The sequence below is a fragment of the Pleurodeles waltl genome, chromosome 2_2 (assembly GCF_031143425.1).
Source record: "Pleurodeles waltl isolate 20211129_DDA chromosome 2_2, aPleWal1.hap1.20221129, whole genome shotgun sequence".
NCBI lineage: Eukaryota > Metazoa > Chordata > Amphibia > Caudata > Salamandridae > Pleurodeles > Pleurodeles waltl.
In genome coordinates this window covers 103,164,741-103,183,186 of record NC_090439.1, presented here as the reverse complement: position 1 = coordinate 103,183,186, position 18,446 = coordinate 103,164,741, and positions in this window count along the sequence as shown.

Here is an 18,446-nt window from a genome sequence, read left to right as displayed (position 1 = left end):
CCACTAAACATGATCACAGTTAGGACCTCTCGATAAAAGCAAATGTAGTTGACAGGCCCTTTCATGCCAGTTGTTTTATTGTCACATATTTCCTGATCTGAAGATATACATTTTAACATTGTTCTCTAATGCCCATGCCTTCACGAAAACCCTCCTGTACATCTCTCCAGGTGCTATAGTCCACCAGAAGCAACCTACACAGTGGCTTAGTGGAATAAAGATTGGCCTATGAAAGCAAGGGTCTGACATGTTCCCCTTTTTAAGCAATAAAATATCTTTATATATAGTCTCCCAGAAGCTGGAAATCCCTATGGCCAACACATTGCACTGAATATGCTGGTTGATTAGGGCCCCATAAATCAGAATTATACTTATAGAATTATATAATGACCCACTAACTCCTGGAGGCCACGAAAATATTTGAATGCTGCAACCAAAGGAATGGAAAAGCAACCCTATGCTCCCCTAGCAAGCCAAAGTCTTACAATAAAGTTCCACCTTTAAGCTAGATTTGTGAAATCCAAAGAAGAATCCTGTTCCCATCTTGCACATAATTTCCTAAAAAATATATAATCCTGCTGTTTTCAAGTGGTGTCAAGATCATCCCATGATTTTGCCTTCCACTCAAATTTGGCCTCATTTATAGTATTCATAAAACCATCCCACTTCAAGGATATCTCCTCAGCATCCCTTAATTCCTTCTTAACGGGTACCCAAAATTCCTATTTAGCTTGCCTACAATGCCCATTATGCCAAACAACAATCCTCATTTATGATTCTGTTCCTCTTTGAAATAACAAAAAACTGAGTAGATATTAGTTTTCTGAAATTGGGAAACAACCTTTGTATCATCAGATTCAAGGTAAAGACACTGTAATACTCCTGAAAGGTCTGTTCTCACCAGTCTCTCATTCCAGGTATTAGCAGGGGATTAGCGTGGTCAGTATGACTGGGCAGGGGGAGGAGGAGCTTCAAATTCCCAACAATTATGCTCCCATGTCATGCTGCAATAAATAATATAAGAAGCAGGGCATGAAGGGGTTTACAGGGCAGTGAAGAGAGAGAGAGCAGGCGGATTAAAGTTACTTAAAAAACAATATGTTTCAAAATAACCAACAGTTTTAGGAGCGTCAAAACAAAAAGGAGAGAGTGTGTGTATGTTTTTGTCTGTGTTTGCATGTAAAAATCCGAAGTGAAACAGTCCCCTCACCATACCCAAGTGAAAGCCCCTGTGCCTAACTATTTACTAGAGAATCCATTTATTAAGGGGGTGCAACACCCCAAACACCCCTGAAGCCACACCCTTGGGCATGACGCTCTGTCTGAACCTAACAGAGCCCCCTCCCGCTATTATACATAGTTTCTATTCCAGAATGTGTCAACAACTTGTGGCTCTCCCATGTTGGTACACACACTTCTAATGTCAAAGAGTAATGATCCCTCCCAATACTACTTTCTACATTCCCTACCTTAGAACCAGATGACTAGAGGTGAACACTGCGGTTGACTTGATTTACTCTAACTGTCTTAGTCATCAGTAAAATTAAAAGCCTTGCATGTATATTTGCTATTAAGCAAAATTAATGTTAGCTTAATTTTCTGTGGGACATTACTATCTTACAAGTCCCTTGTAAAACACACAATAATTTCTGCACACATTAATTATTTTGTTTAATGTTTCTGATTTAATATTCGGTTTATTAGAAGGATGACAGAAAAAAAACTTACATTGTTGGTTCACCTTGCTCTAAAGAAGGCCCAAGTTAAATTTTAATTTTGGAAATCTTGCATTACGCTTTTTACACAAAAGTCCCCAAATTACACCTTTTTCTTAGGAACATGGGAATGATGCAGATTACCAGCATTCAAGCAGCTGCTATTCAAACCACTTGTGTTTTTGTACTTAGTTTTAGCACAAAATGTAAGTTTGCGTTCATTCTGGTCAAACTGAAATATAGGGTTAAATGCCCATTATTGCACTTTATGTAATTTTCTATAATTTTCATGGAATTTTGGGTAATTTTGTGAAAGCAAATGATGCAAATTTCACACACAGCCACTCTACGGGGCCTATGAATAGTGTGAATTTGCAAAAGTACACATTCACATGTCTTCTGTTTAAGCTAAAGACAAGGGCGTCAAATCCTAAATCTGCCAGACATAAGTTTCACAATGAGTGTTATAGACATGACCTAGCACATTGGTTGTAACTATATTCCTATACATCTGTACATTTCTAGCTCAGCTGCAGGTAGAGCCTAGGAGTAAAAGTAACATTCAGGTAGACTTTTACTTTTAAGGACAGCCATACTATTTCTATGGCAACACATCTCACAAAGAAAATGTCCAGCTGATTACAAGTTTACTCTTCATAGGTATTGATGGAGCAAATGTCCTGATTTTTCAAATGAAACACATGTAACTGAAAATTTCAAAATTCTTTACTAAATAACACATGTATAATACATGCAATTTCTGTAGTAGGTAATCATACTTAGGCATCTCAAGCAAACAAAAGGAGTAACATAATGTACTGATTTAAGTTTTCCACATGAAACTTTTGTCTTGCTCAAGATTTTTTTTTTCTCTTTGTTTTCTTCCATTTCAGATGCTGTAACTTTCCAGAAGCCTTCTCCTATTTAGTGAGTAGGCATTTGTTATGTATTAGACAAATGACAGTAACGTTCTCACCAGGAAGACAGGAGATGGCCAGAAATACGACTTGTGGGAAGAATTGTCTGAACCACAAGATGTGCCTAGTGTATCATTTCAAGGACTCAACTACTGTGCTTTATTGTGAAGATGTGAGAAACTAAGGAGTTCACCTACTCCCAAAGTTTGATGGGAATGTCATTGGTTGCTGGATATGGGGAATGTAAGATTTGTTTCTAGTGTTGCTTTGACAGATTTATATTAGTGTGTGTACCTTAGATTTAGGGCAGAACAGGACTGGATACGAGAAAACCCTTTGAGCTCTTCCCTTTCACATTCAGAGACTAGATGCTTCTGTTGATTTATAGCTGAGAATGCATTTGAGTATTTCAATTTTCCGATTGCTTAAGTGGGAAGGTCTCATGCATATGCATTTTCATTCACTAATCAGAACATAGGTTTCGGAAACTAACACCTTTTTCCTTACTTATGAAGAAATTACAAAGTTCATGCCTAAATCTCCATTAATTTAGATTAGTAAATTCCCTTATGGAACACATTAGAATGTTCTCAATTTTATTTGTAATCTTAACTATTGTGGTATTTTTTCTTGCTTTGAAATACTGACTAATGAATTATTTGAATCTGTGATGATGATGATGATGACAAAATATTATTATTTATTGAATACATATATTGATTTGAATTGAACTCACATCAACCCTTCACTTTGTTTACTGTGGAGCACCAAACGGGCTTCACTGTTCATGGTGTTTGATGTCAATGAATATTCCTCCTCAGTTCTCCTTGTTGACAAACAAATGTCCATATAATTAATAGCAGGGTTATTTAATGTTTACACTTGAAGAATGAGGCACAAGAATCCCCGCCCCAACAGTATCTTTGTATAGGCCCTATACTTTCCTACGATGTACACACTTTATGGGTGGTTTAGATGCAAACCCTTTCTACAGTCCAATTTTATGTTTACATTGTTGTTAGTTACATTCTACAACTAATACAGTAAGTATATTTTGTTTTCAAAGCTAAATTTTGTACTTTGGTTCTGTGCTTAAAATTATTAAAGTCTCATGAGATACTTGTAGTAACTTTGTTGTGGTAAGCCAAGCCAATCATTTTATTTGATTTACAAATGCAACTAAATAAAGACTGTTTTGTTTTGTGTTTGCTAATTGTTTAGTTTATAATCCTAACAGTTTTGATCGTGTTTAGACATTCATTAGGGAACTGCTGATTATTCTTTTGCATTAAGGTACATTTGCATCACAAAAATGATTGCCTATTCAATGTGCACTGCCACAAGAGTCTGCTATTTAATGAATGTGTTGTAATAACAGTTAACTTTACACATGCATAACAACTTTTCACATCCTGACTTTTGGACCAATGCTTTTGTGATAGAATTAGACATATAATCGAGCGCTTCGATCATGTATAAGATCCACACATTCTCACCTGCGATTAAAGAAAAGGGAAGTCAGGGCAAGCTCGATTATAGTAACAAAACCCAGTACAAACGATACAGCATTTCTTAGAGTAATCAATTTTCCTCACAGTAAAATTATACTAATTTTTTTTTTTTTCTGTACCATTACAGAAGAGCAAAACAATTTGCAAATGAGTCTTGACCCTTCTCCAAAGGTGCAGTCCGGGCTCACTGCCGGGAGCTTTCCCTTAGTACAGAGACACAAACAATCCCATAAGAATTTCAGGCCTCATTAGTCCCTTTCACTGAGAGCCATCTTAACTTATTTTTGCACGAATAGCTGAGTGGTCCACGTCTGGGTATATTAATGATGGTTAGATTTAACGATTGGGAAAAATAATAAAAACAAAAAGGTGAAGGGAATGATTAATTTAATCTCGGTTACTGGCTACTGTTCCGGCTGGAGTTTATTTCCTCTCTTTTTTTCAATAAAGAAGATGATCAAATGCATGAAAATCATCGTTGACTTCCTCCACAGACACATTGCAGTCCTAACGTCCAGGCCTCTATGCCTCTGGCCACCTCCCACTTAAATGGGATTGATACATCTGCCTTCATGAAATGTTGCACTTGGGTCAAAATGTTATAAAACATAATCAAAAATATTATTTAACTTGACTTACACCCTAAACGACAATATGAGAAGTTGTCTTATTCACCCAATAATTGGTCTGTAAATGCCTAAAACAAGGTCGGAACTGTAAAACTGCAACACATAGACTAATAAATGTTTCCACCAGCAGTAACTATTTTAGCATAATGCCATACAAATATTTATCTATGATTCCTCCTAGTCAATCTTAACAAAAGTTCTTCCTTTTGCTAGGGGGAAGAAAACCACAAAGTGCAGGGCTCTGAAAGCATGTGTCATGAAGTGAGAACGAATATTCATGAGGCATTCTGAGGCCCTAGGGTACTGGACCTCAATATCACTTGTTCATGGACTTGCCTTTCAAAAAACCTTTATCATCATTGGTAAATGCTTTACGTTTGTCCCTCCTTGGGGTGTTTTTCTTACCGCCTTGGCCGTTGCCTCTATTACATGGATAATTGCACCTTTGCCAATATGTTTGACTGCAAGCGAACTTCTTTTTCCTTTTGTGTTTCTCCTTCGCGCTCATGCTCATGGCGACCGTAATGCTTTGAATTGGCTTGCTAATGTCAACTGTTTTACTTTTCATTTTCAATTTATGTGACAAGAAAAGTCCAGTTAGGATTTACAAAGCTATCAGCTCTAACTCGAGCAAACGCGAGACCCACTGCGTTGCAAATGCTTGTTCTTTTTTTCCTGGACAAGAGCACCATTTTTTTCTGGTGCTGACAGACAGAAAAAATACATCAGACTGGCTACTCTAAATACAGCAGTCTATCTGATGTCATTACTCTGACATCCCAGCAGTAAGCTCTCAAATAGCAGAGCCAGAGGGGGCATCACAGTCAGAGGATGACAGTCTGCCTAACTCGTAATAGAGCACTCTGACCCTAGGTTTGAGAATTGGGGTACTCTGGCATGTTTGTGGTGGACTACCCTCTTCACATAACTCTAAATCCCTTTGGCCCTCTGTGTTACAATTAAATTAATGGCTACTTGAAAAGAGAACTAAATCTAATTACCACCTCCTATGATTTGCCACCAACCCTATCCCCTCCAAAAACCACGAAGAACAATATCTGCTGAAATGTTTTATCATACAGCACATTCTTTCCAAGAATCATCCTAAAATTGCTGAGATGCTAGACCCTTATCTGGATTCCCTTACCCACAGCAGCATGCAAAGCAAGATAGCCTGTACTGTACTGATAATACCTTCTTAGTAATGCGTGGTTCCCACCTGGCAAAAGGGCAGACTAGAGGTCTGGATGCCCTCCTCATACAGTTTTAGCCAGACAGTTTTTGTAAAATGTCATGTAACAAACCAATAGTGCATATATATTGCACCCTTTTGCATGTAAAACACTCTGTCACACGCTTAGGTCTAATCTGCACTCTATAAAATACTGAAAATAAGGCCCAGATTTATACTCGTTTGAGCTGAAGTGCCGTAATTTTTTTTACACAATTTCAGCGGAAACTTAACTCCTTATTTATATTTTGACGCTAGACTAGTCTAGAGCCAAAATATTGGAGTTAAAGTCATGAATAAGGAGCTAGGGCCTTAAAGTAATTTTTGGGATGCGTGAAACCACCTTGCATCAATGAGATGCAAGGTGGGCGTTCCCCCCCCAAAAAAGGACTCTAAGTCCCTAGCTCCTTATTTATCCTCCTGTGCAAAAATGGTGCATAAGAGGGAGGTGGGCCTAAATAATGGCGCTAAGCCTGCTTAGCACCATTATTTAACGCCTGGGTCAGGGCAGGCATTAGGGGACCTGTGGACCCATTTCCAAGGTCAAACATCATGGAAAGAGCCCACAGGTGCCCTCCCCAAGCCCAAGGAACACCCGACCCACACCACAGGATGGTGGTCCCATCCCAGGTAAGTATAAGTAAGTATTTTATAAAAAAAATATAAAGTGCCTGATATGGGCCCCCTACATGGCAGTGGGTGCAATGGCCATGCCCAGGGGACTCTTGTCTCCTGTGCTGACCACTGGGGTGGTGGGTATGACTCCGGTCTTTTATAAGACAGGAATCATGTGTTATGGATGGTTTTGCATCAAAAAATTACTCTAGGCTGGTTAGAGTCAGCCTTTTTTACTCTAACCAGCCTAATGTAATATTTTGGTGCAAAACACCATTCTCCCATACCGCCACCCCCACCCAGCTGATGTCATTTTCCATGATGTTAGCCCGCCCTGTGTGCCGGGTTGCGCATTCCATAAATTTGGCACCAGGCTGGCGTCCTGAAATGGTGCAAGACAGCGCTATACTTTTTGACGCACAACTGCACAAAGGCAGTTTTGTATCAAAAAGTATAAATCTAGACCTAAGTACATAATCATAAAAGCATTGTTCAGTGTGCCTGCATCAAGGAGAAAGGTGATGAGAGTATGGTAGATGGATAGGAAGCAGGTGGTGTCAGAATGATGGTAAAATGAGTCTATCAACAAAGGAAATGAGAAAACTGAGAAATGAAGGAGAGAAGGTTTGATCACTGAAGAAATAAAGAAAAAACGGGGACCTGTGGAAAAGGAACAATGACCTGGGTATATTATTAGGTCTCACTATAGAGACTGTGCTCAGCTACTGCTATGTGACTAGGCAAATTCTTACATTGTGTCAACTGTATCAATTCAGCACTACGCAGAGTGGCCATTAGAGACGCACTCATAATCTTCTAACATTATTATCCATGTGGTAATATAGATTCTGCGAATGCTTGCAAATACAGAGATGGAGGCCTCCAAGAGATATCAGACCAATTGCCTAAGAGGTAATATATGACTTCTGTACCTTAAAGTAACAGAGTCTACAAATCCAACAATGTAACACATTGTGAATAAGTGGTCTTGTAATGACTGCACGTAGCAGCCATGTAGTTGTCTGTTCCTCTGTACCCTTCCCGTGCAATCCCCCTCACCTGGATGTCCATTCATACAGCAGAAACTGCCCCTTATGGACACCTTCAACTTTGTAAATATTTACTGACTTTGAGGGGCAGTCAGTAAACGTTCTCTGCATTTCAACCACAGGTGTGATAGCAATCTATTGATGTACTTCCTTGTGAATCACTAGGAAGAGGGATATTATTTCTTTTTTTCTCTTATTTTTGCCTGCAAAATCACAAGAAATTTTAATCAAACAAGTTGCCTCTGGATGCTGGGGAAGCTGGTCACTCGAAAATGAGGGGACCGCTTGGTTCTAGCCACCTGCGTTGTAGCAGCCAGCGCTACAGGGACGTTGCATGTCCCAAGCGGAGGCACAGTACCTTTCTTGTAGGTTAGGGGTCACGTTGTCAAGGCCTCATTCGAGTGGAGGGGCTGGTGGTGTGGCAATTAGCTGTTCACAAAACAGGCACTGCACTCAAAATTACTGCTACATACTCCCTCCATTGGAGCCCACAGAGTGGTTCACCCTGCTTTTTGGTAGTGAAGGAGAGGAGTGCAGAGTTGCATATTCTCTTCTCTTGGGCATCTGGCGGTCAGGTACTAGTGTGCCTCTTTGTCTTCAGAGGGGAATGGAAAGTGCGGTCCCTTCGGTGCAGTGAGGCCCAGATCGCGGTATTTACTTGCATAGTGCTGGAGCCTTTCCTTAACTGGAGTGCTTGTTTTTTGTTTGTAGTTCAGCTGCCTCACTTGCCAGCTGCAGAGTCACACAGCAGAGGCAGGCAGGGGGATCTTTGATGGCCCTGAGATCCAAAAGAACATGGAGCAAGCCAACAAAGCCTTGGAGAACACTTTTAGGGGCAGAAACGAAGGCAGCAGGCCAGCACATCAAAGAAAGTTGCAGAGTGGCAGTCCCTCCTGCAGCTCAGCACCCAGCAGGCATCCACAAGCAGTTAGCAGAGTGACAGTCCTTCCTGGCAGCTTAGCAGTCCTCCTTGGCAATGTGCAGATGCAGAGCTAGCAGCGTCTAGTTACAAATCCCATGCAGTGTCTAAAGATAAAGGTTCAGAGGCCCAGTACTTATATTCAAAAATGCCTTTGATGTAGGGAGTGGCGACAAAAGAACCCTTAAAAGTCCACAAAGATCCCTTTGAGCCCATCCCTGGCACCAGATGATCAAGAGGGGGTAAATCAGCCCTCTGTATGAGGCCAGGGCACAAACTATTCAAATGTAAGTGTGAACCATCTCTCCCTATCCCTGCCTAGGAAGGCTATCAGTATGCAGATGAATGCAGAGGTATCCCCTGTCACACCCAACCCTTCCTGTGTTGTGGCTGTCTGGAGAGAATGTACAAAAAGTAGCTGTCACCCACAGCAGATGTGTATTGGAGACAGGGTGCAAAGCGCACATAGATATACGCACAGAGAAATGCCCACTTTCAAAAAGTGGTATTTCGCAAATAATAATGTGAAATCCAACTTCTCCAGTAAGGAGGATTTATCACTAAGCATAAACAAGGCAAAACTACTCCTTTCTGATGAGGAATTACCACTTGCAATGGTATAAGGGAATTCCCAAAGCTAACCTGTGAGAGGAGCAGGTCTCACAGTAGCAAAAAATAAAATAGGCTGTTTATCAGGACATTCAAAACATAAAATTCATGTCCTACCTTTTATTGACACAGCACCCTGCCCATAGGGCTACTTAGGCTCAACCTTAGGGGTGGCCAATGTGTAATGAAAGGGGAGTTTAAGGATTGGCAAGTAGTTTTAAATGCCAAGTCGAAGTGGTAGTAAACTGCACACACAGGCACTGCAGTGGCTGGACTGAGACAGGTTTGAAAAGCTACTTCTGTGAGTGTCCAAATCAGTGCTGCGGGCCCACTAATAGCATTGTATTTGCAGACCCTGGGTTTATGGTATGCCAATTTAGAAGGGACTTACAAGTAAATCAAATATGCTAATCGGGTTTAAACCAATTTACCATGCTTAGAGGAGAGAGCGCATGCACTTTAGCACTGGTTAACAAGTGCTAAGACTCCTAAGGCCCACAAAAAGTTCAGAACAATAGGAGGAGGAAGGCAAAAAGTTTGAGGTTACCCTGCAAAAAGGGCCATTTCCCTCACTGGCATTTTGGTGCATTACTTTTTTTTCATTTTAACTGTCGCAAATCCTGCTATTTTACACAGCACAGGCTTTTCGGGGACTTTATCTAGGGAGACAGCTCAACCATAGCAAGATGTAAGCCGATTGGAAGGTTTAGAATAATTTATTTACTCTCCTCATTGATGAATGGTGTTTTATGCTTGGCCATGCTCATTCAAATTCATCAGAATAAAGAATCGGTATATTTTGCGTTTATAATCTGTCAAAATGACTTTCTAACATGCTGACGTGTAAAACTGTAATCCAGTATAAACGTGTCAAATGTGCTTCTATTTCGAAATCTCTTTAAGTACTGCGACAGCGCTAGTGTTTATTTCATGCTGGTGCTTGCAGGTCAGAATCATTATTCAGCAAGGGGCACAACAAAAATGATGACGTTTTCTTCCAAAGTATGTTAAGGGGCCCTGCGAGATCGCGCTGTGTCACAAATATTGATAGTTCTGAGCTTGAATGAGGGGGGTACCCTGAAGGATCAGCCCCTTTATTCAGCAGCCCCTTTGGTGAGTGTTTTGCCATAGCAGAAGAGAGGATGGCAGAAACGTGAAAAAGGAGGAGGAAGAGAAAGCTAAGAAGACAGTGACAAACGGAGAAATCATGAATGAAAATTAACACAGATAAATCGACAGGAAGGGTAGGGTGGTGGAGAAAGAGGCCTTATGTTCAATCAAGACTAAACAGCCTTGGTATTTGGCAACACCAGCATTTGGCAGAGGTGGTTCTGCGCTCCTAAAAATAACTCAAGCCCCCTGCACCATTTTTTTTTTTAGCAGATTAAGTATCATATTATGAGCCGTAAATCGAGTACTGTCTGCAATCCATGTGAAATCGGTGGGATGGTGTGGGTGGAGAAAATACCAATGGACCAATTTATTAATGTTTCATGCAATGCAGCGCAGCACCCAAACCTGATGCACTGCGTTGCTCAAGGACTAAACCCAATGCTGAGCCGCATCATAGAAGAATGGCCTGCTACCGCTAACACCCCTGCGTTAGTGCTCTAATTTGGCTCCCTTGTGCGACACACCGTCTAGCACCATGCTGCAGAGATGAGTGTGCACTGGCTGGCTGGGGATTTGGCGTGGAAGCATACACTTTCAGTACAAATGTCCATGCCTCAACAAACTCAAAAGGATTCCATGCAGTGGAAGTGTGCTGTGCACTTCGAAAAACAGCCTTCTTCAAGGAGGCGATACGTTTAACTGCAAAGCCCACTCTGGATGTCTTAGTAGATAGGGCTGTGTGTCAAAACCTATGAATATTTGCGCTGATCCTCTTCATTAGCATCCCAATATCGCCTGCTTGACTTAAACAAGTGAAGTGATGCAACAATGCAAATCGATGCAATGCAGCGTAAAACACTTTTAGAGGTGAGAAAATGACATCCTTCAAGCACAAAAATAATTTTGCTCTGGAAAGACATTAGTAAATCTGGGCTCCAGTGTGCATATCTATGCCCACATCTAAGGTTAATGGACTGACGAACTCTTTAAAATATTACACAGGACATATGAGTACATTGTATTTTTAATATTATCATTTTTCTATTATCATCTGCAATTTCAAATCAAAAGGGTTATCCGGGGCATGTTAACTATGGGCTTTAAAAGTATCAAGCAAAACGTCATGAACCACTCTGGAGCACAAATTTGCATCTGGGGTTTCATAAACAGTGTCTAATTATTTGTTTTGGCAAAGCTGGTATTCCTCTGAATTTTTCTGCAGGATTACTAATGTTTCTTCCGCTATTCTATGCCACAATCAAGCTCATTATTTAGGACATGAGACATTAAGAAAGAAGAAACATTATTTTTGCTACAGGTAAATGTAGCCAATGACGATCACACTACAATTGTTGTCAGTCACACAATGAATTTCTTATCATGTCTACACCCCCGGCCAGCTTCTTGTCACCCAAATCTAGCCCTCGATCTAATCCCTTTGTTGATTGGCCAAACACAAGTTGACTAATTGGTTTTTAACAAATGGGTCAAATAAGACAAGTGCTCTGGTTTGAGTTATGAATGAATCACAGCAGAAAAAGTAGAGCAGTAGAGCATATTGCTTCTATTTCCAGCTTACTTTCCTATAACTGTCACATTATTTAAATATTAATGTTCTGTGGATTTGCTTCTTTTCATGGCTGCAATACAGACAACTTTAGCTGTATGCTGGCAAATAGGCCTATTTTATCCAATAAAGGACTAGAATGTGCCTTGTGCCTGTGCCCATGATTCAATGGTTTTCATGCCTGTCTCAGTTTCCTGTTCCTCATGTAAGCCAGGACCAGGAAGACAGGGCACTTGTGCACTTCAATGCAAGCATCTAGAAATTTCTCCCACTGTAAGGGCACAACCGGGTGTGTATATATACTTGATCTCAGACACCATCACTTCAGTACACTTCTGGACTTCGCCAGGCCGAAGGACTGTTGTTCTACAAGGACTGTCACTCTGCTGGACTACTGCTCTGAAGGAATTGCTGCCTCATTGTGCTGACCTGCTGCCTGCTGCTCTCTTGCCTGGGTGAGAAGGACTTGAACTACACCTCTTGAACCCAGAACCCAGAGTGACTCTAAGAAAGACTTATGGGCTGGCCTCCTGGTCGGAAGCTTCAGGGACACAACAGGCTTCCACCAACCTTTCACCTGGGCTCTGCCATCTGTGAGTCTATCCTGCCATGTGGTGCCACCCCAATCCTGGGCCTTTGGAGGTGGGCTTGAGGTGCTCTGTCAGCCTCTGTGGATTTAGCAGAATTGACATATTGCCTCTGCTGCGTGGTGCATACCCAAGCAGACCCATGCATCACTGCTGCTGCATGGATTGGACTTGTTGCAATAACCTGCATCTCAGCTCTTCGGAAACCGACACATCGCCTGAGTGTGCAACACATCCTCGCCACAAGACTTTGCATCACTCATTAACAGCAGCCTCGATACCGATGCTCAACTCTGCATCACAGCCTTGAAGCTCTTTGAAACTGATACATTGCCTTGACTGTGTCCTTCATTCTTGATGCCACACTTCACATTGCAAGCTCCATTGATGGTATTCTCGACAAGATCGCAGGCTCTCGTATTGCTGCCTCTTTGCATTTAAAAAATGATGCATCGCTTCGGCTGTTTGACACATCTTTGACATGGATTCTCGCAATACTCTGCAAACCAGGGTTTAAAGTACTTGATCAGCAGTCCTAACTTAGTCCCTGTAGCCGGCCCATTCTCTATGATGGTTGGCCTGAACTTGTGACTTTGTCCTGGTCTGGTATAACCACATACCCACAGTAGGCGATTTGTACTTTTTTGCACTGTTTTTACCCAAATCTTTCAAATGGAATATCTCTGGTTCTACACATTGGATTTTTGTTGTTTTGGTCTTTTTTTATTTACTTAAAAAATCTCTATTATTCTAACTTGGTGTGGGATCCTTTCTGTGTGATGTTTTCACTTTACTGTTCGAAGTGCTGCACAAATACTTTACATATTTCTTGTAAGTTAAACCTAACTAAATGAAGCTACCAGAGGGCTGACCACGGGTTAACCAGAAGTCGGCTTGAGACAAAAATGATGGGTGCTGGTTGACTAGGGCTCACACCCCAGTCAACCAACAATTCAATTCCTTAGGCCATGTATTTTCAGCTGCTCTGTAATCAACCATGATAATTTGTTTTTTATAGATGTTAAGTTTATATGCTGAGCCTGCACTGATTATTTCCTCTACTCTCCTAATGGTTATAAGACCTTTGTCAGGAATGGAATTTATAACCACAATGCCATCTGCCTAGGCAAGTTTGTTTGTAGTACTGCCCAAGCAGTTAAACAGCGTTATGTCTGCTGTGGTCTTAACTACAGTGTTCAAATGTTTAATATATAAAGAGAAAAATGCTGAGGATAGTGGGAAACATGGTAGACTTAGTAGGTTTCGATTTTTGGTGGGAAATAGCAAAGTTAATATGAGGCCAACCATCTGGGATACATCTGGAGCATGTTATCTCATCTATTATCACCAGGATAAGCAATGCAAGAATCTCCTGAAAGCTTATGGAATTTGATGTAGAGACCATACTCTCCTGCCGCTTATTACTTCAGCTCTGGGATAAGTCTTTGAATTCTCCAAAAGTTTGGAATGCTGAAGTTGCCAAACGTTTAGCTGACAGAGTTGCATTTGGTGGAACAAAATGGTCATGGTCACTTTATGAATGGAATATTTAATGCAAATGGCCCAGACATTATGGACACCTTACCTGGTGATTAACCTCCTGCTACTAAAGGGAGGCACTGGCTTTTCTCAATGCCATTCTGTGATAAAGGAGATTACAGATGAGAACACATTTGCTCACCTAGAAGGGGTCAGGTCATCAACCTTCGAAGAGATTCTTCCCCATACGGTGTGAGGGGACCAGACAGTGGTAGGGAGTCCTGATCAAAGAGAGTCTGTTGAACTATCACTAATAAATCATGACATAGGGGGTCATTCTGACCTCGGCGGTAAAAGGCCCTTACCGCCGGTCAGAAGTCCGCCATTCTACCGCCGCGGCCGCGGTAAACCGCCACGGTCATTCTGACCACCAACTGTGAAACCGCCAACAATCCGACATCCAAGGAAGGCCGCCTCATCAGCGGGCCGCGGAAAACTGGAGATGACCATCGCCAAGGAAGTCCGGGCCCTGGGGGTCCACGTCAGACGGGGCACCCACTGCCGCAAGAGGTGGGAGGACATCCGCCGCGGGACCAGGAAGACCGCCGAGTCACTGCTGGGGATGGCCTCCCAACCTAGGAGGGGTGCCAGTCGTACCCTGACCCCCCTGATGTCCCGGATCCTGGCGGTGGCCTACCCTGATTTGGATGGGCGCTTGAGGACATCACAGCAGACACAAGGGGGTGAGTATCAGCACATTCTGCTATCTCTCTGCGCAGTGGAGGCGTCTGGGTGGGGGAGGAGGGTTGTGGGTGACATTAGGCCAGGGCGCTTTCTGTAGTGTAGTCCTCTCCTTTAGGCATGGCCCTGTGCTCCCGGCCCCCACCTCTGTAGGGTGACAAGTACAGCTATCGATGGTCCAGCATCACACATGTGCGCGTTTGTCGTCTCTAGACCTGTTGTCCTAGTCAGAAGTACTGAGTAGTGTACCCCGAATGCGCGGCTTAGTGCATGAGGCTCCTGTGTCTGTCCTCTCCGCCAACGGTGTTGACATTGCATGCACTCAACCTGGTCTTCGTTTTTCTCCCCCCACCCTTCTTCTTCATCTTCTTGTGCATGTGTGCATTAGCATCATCAGGCGGAGGAGAATTGGCATCGGAGCACGAGGGAGCTGCAAGTCACAAGGCCCCGGTGGGACCAGGAACAGACACCGAGGGCATCAGTGATCCGGAGGGCGAGGGGAGCACCACAACGGGGACCGGTGGTAACACCAGCGACACCGACACTGCCTCGGATGGGAGCTCCCTAGCGGTGGCGGCAACATCCGGGACCCCTGCCTCTACAGGTACAGCCGCCACCCAGCGCACCAGCCCCGCCCTCCCAGCAGCCCCTCAGCCTACGCTCCGTGCCCGCTCGCCCAGGAAGGCGGGCGTCTCCTTCGCCCCAGGCACCTCAGCCCCTGCCCCTGTTACCCCTGCTGCCCTCAGTGAGGAGGTCATTGACCTCCTTCAGACCATCATTATTGGGCAGACTACCCTTTTGAATGCCATCCAGGGGGTAGAAAGGGAGGTGCATCGGAGCAATGCCTACCTGGAGGGCATTCATTCGGGTCAGGCTGCCCATCAACGATCGTTCAATGCTCTGGCCTCAGCACTGACGGCAGCCATTGTCCCTGTTTCCAGCCTCCCTCTTCTGACTGCCTCCACCCTGTCTCTGTCTCCTGTTCCTCAGCCTATCCCATCCACACCATCAGACCAGCCTGCACACACCTCAACACCCAAGGGCAGCTCATCCAGACACAAGCACCACAGAACCCACAAGCATTCACGCAAGCAACACCCAGATGCAGACATTCCAACAGTCACTACCACCTCTGTGTCCCCCTCCTCCTCGTCTCCCTCCTCCCTCCCTGTGACGTCTACACTCACACCTGCATGCACACCACCATCAGCCAGTGCTTCCATCACCAGCACACCCTCCAGTACAGCCCGCACACGTGCAGTCACCACCCCCACTACCATTTACACGTCCCCTGTGTCCTCTCCCACTGTGTCTGTCACCCCCTCTTCCAAGACACACAAACGCAGGCAGACACCCACCCAACAGCCATCCACCTCACGACAGCCTCCAGCAGAAGCACCTGCACACAAAGACAGCACACCTGACTCTCCTACAACCACATCCTCTTCCTCCACTCCCATCACCACTTCTCCTACCTTTTACCTTGGGTCCTAAAAAAGTTTTCCTGGCTAATCTTGACCTCTTTCCCTCCACTGACCCACCCCCTCCATCTGCAAAGAGTCCCAAGAGCACCTCAGCCACCACCAGCCCAGCTTCGAGTGTCACTGTGGTGCATGGGTTCTGGAGTCCACCCTTTGCCAGCAGTGACACTTCAATCAGCAGCAAGGGGACAGCCAGCCCCCCCCCCCAGGCAAGGGACCAGGAAACTAAAGGGCCGCCGTGAGAGGACTGACACGGCTGCCCCCAAGGAGCAAAGTTCGCCCACTTCACCAGCCACAACATCTAGGGGAGGCAAGGGCCCGAGAGCCCCATCTAAGGAGCGAAAGGGCAGCAGGGCGGAGAAGTCAGCCAGCAGGAGCGCGGAGCAGGAGGGGCCCACAAGCCCCATCCCGGGTGTTAGGGAGGACACCAAAGGGCCCAGGACTCCGTCACCGAAGGGTCCAGCAACAGCACGGTCGGAGGGCGACTGAGCAGGGAGTCCAGGCAAGGTCTGGCTCCCTTGACTTACTGGACGAGCACCGCTGAAGAGGGCCCCGCCATGCAGAAGAGCACCGCTGAAGAGGGCCCCACCGTGCAGAAGAGCACCGCTGAAGAGGGCCCCGCCGTGCAGAAGAGCACCGCTGAAGAGGGCCCCGCCGTGCAGAAGAGCACCGCTGAACAGGGCCCCGCCGTGCAGAAGAGCACCGCTGAACAGGGCCCGCCGTGCAGAAGAGCACTGCTGAACAGGTCCCCGCCGTGCAGAAGAGCACCGCTGAAGAGGGCCCCGCCGTGCAGAAGAGCACCGCTGAACAGGGCCCGCCGTGCAGAAGAGCACCGCTGAAGAGGGCCCCGTCGTGCAGAAGAGCATCGCTGAACAGGGCCCCGCCGTGCAGAAGAGCACCGCTGAACAGGGCCCCGCCGTGCAGAAGAGCACCGCTGTACAGGGCCCCGCCGTGCAGAAGAGCACCGCTGAAGAGGGCCCCGCCGTGCAGAAGAGCACCACTGAAGAGGGCCCCGCCGTGCAGAAGAGCACCGCTGAACAGGGCCCCGCCGTGCAGAAGAGCACCGCTGAACAGGGCCCCGCCATGCAGAGGAGCACCGCTCCGCTGGGCCCCGCCGTCTCAAGCAACGCTCTGCTGGGCCCTTCCTGTCAAGCACCGCTCCGCTGGGCCCTTCCTGTCAAGCACCGCTCCGCTGGGCCCCGCCGTCACAAGCACCGCTCCGCTGGGCCCTTCCTGTCAAGCACCGCTCCGCTGGGCCCTTCATCTCAAGCACCGCTCTGCTGGGCCCCGCCGTCTCAAGCACCGCTCCGCTGGGCCCTTCCTGTCAAGCACTGCTCCGCTGGGCCCTTCATCTCAAGCACCGCTCCGCTGGGCCCCGCCGTCTCAAGCACCGCTCCGCTGGGCCCTTCCTGTCAAGCACCGCTCCGCTGGGCCCTTCCTGTCAAGCACCGCTCCGCTGAGCCCCGCAGTCTCAAGCACCGCTCCGCTGGGCCCTTCCTGTCAAGCACCGCTCCGCTGGGCCCTTCCTGTCAAGCACCGCTCCGCTGGGCCCCGCCGTCTCAAGCACCGCTCCGCTGGGCCCTTCCTGTCAAGCACCGCTCCGCTGGGCCCTTCCTGTCAAGCACCGCTCCGCTGGGCCCCGCCGTCTCAAGCACCGCTCCGCTGGGCCCTTCCTGTCAAGCACCGCTCCGCTGGGCCCCGCCGTCTCAAGCACCGCTCCGCTGGGCCCGCCGTCTCAAGCACCGCTCCGCTGGGCCCTTCCTGTCAAGCACCGCTCCGCTGGGCCCCGCCGTCTCAAGCAGCGCTCCGCTGGGCCCTTCCTGTCAAGCACCGCTCCGCTGGGCCCCGCCGTCTCAAGCACCGCTCCGCTGGGCCCTTCTGTCAAGCAGCGCTCCGCTGGGCCCTTCCTGTCAAGCACCGCTCCGCTGGGCCCGCCGTCTCAAGCACCGCTCCGCTGGGCCCTTCCTGTCAAGCACCGCTCCGCTGGGCCCCGCCGTCTCGAGCACCGCTCCGCTGGGCCCTTCTGTCAAGCACCGCTCCGCTGGGCCCTTCCTGTCAAGCACCGCTCCGCTGGGCCCGCCGTCTCAAGCACCGCTCCGCTGGGCCCTTCCTGTCAAGCACCGCTCCGCTGGGCCCCGCCGTCTCGAGCACCGCTCCGCTGGGCCCTTCCTGTCAAGCACCGCTCCGCTGGGCCCCGCCGTCTCAAGCACCGCTCCGCTGGGCCCCGCCGTCTCAGGCACCGCTCCGCTGGGCCCTTCCTGTCAAGCACCGCTCCGCTGGGCC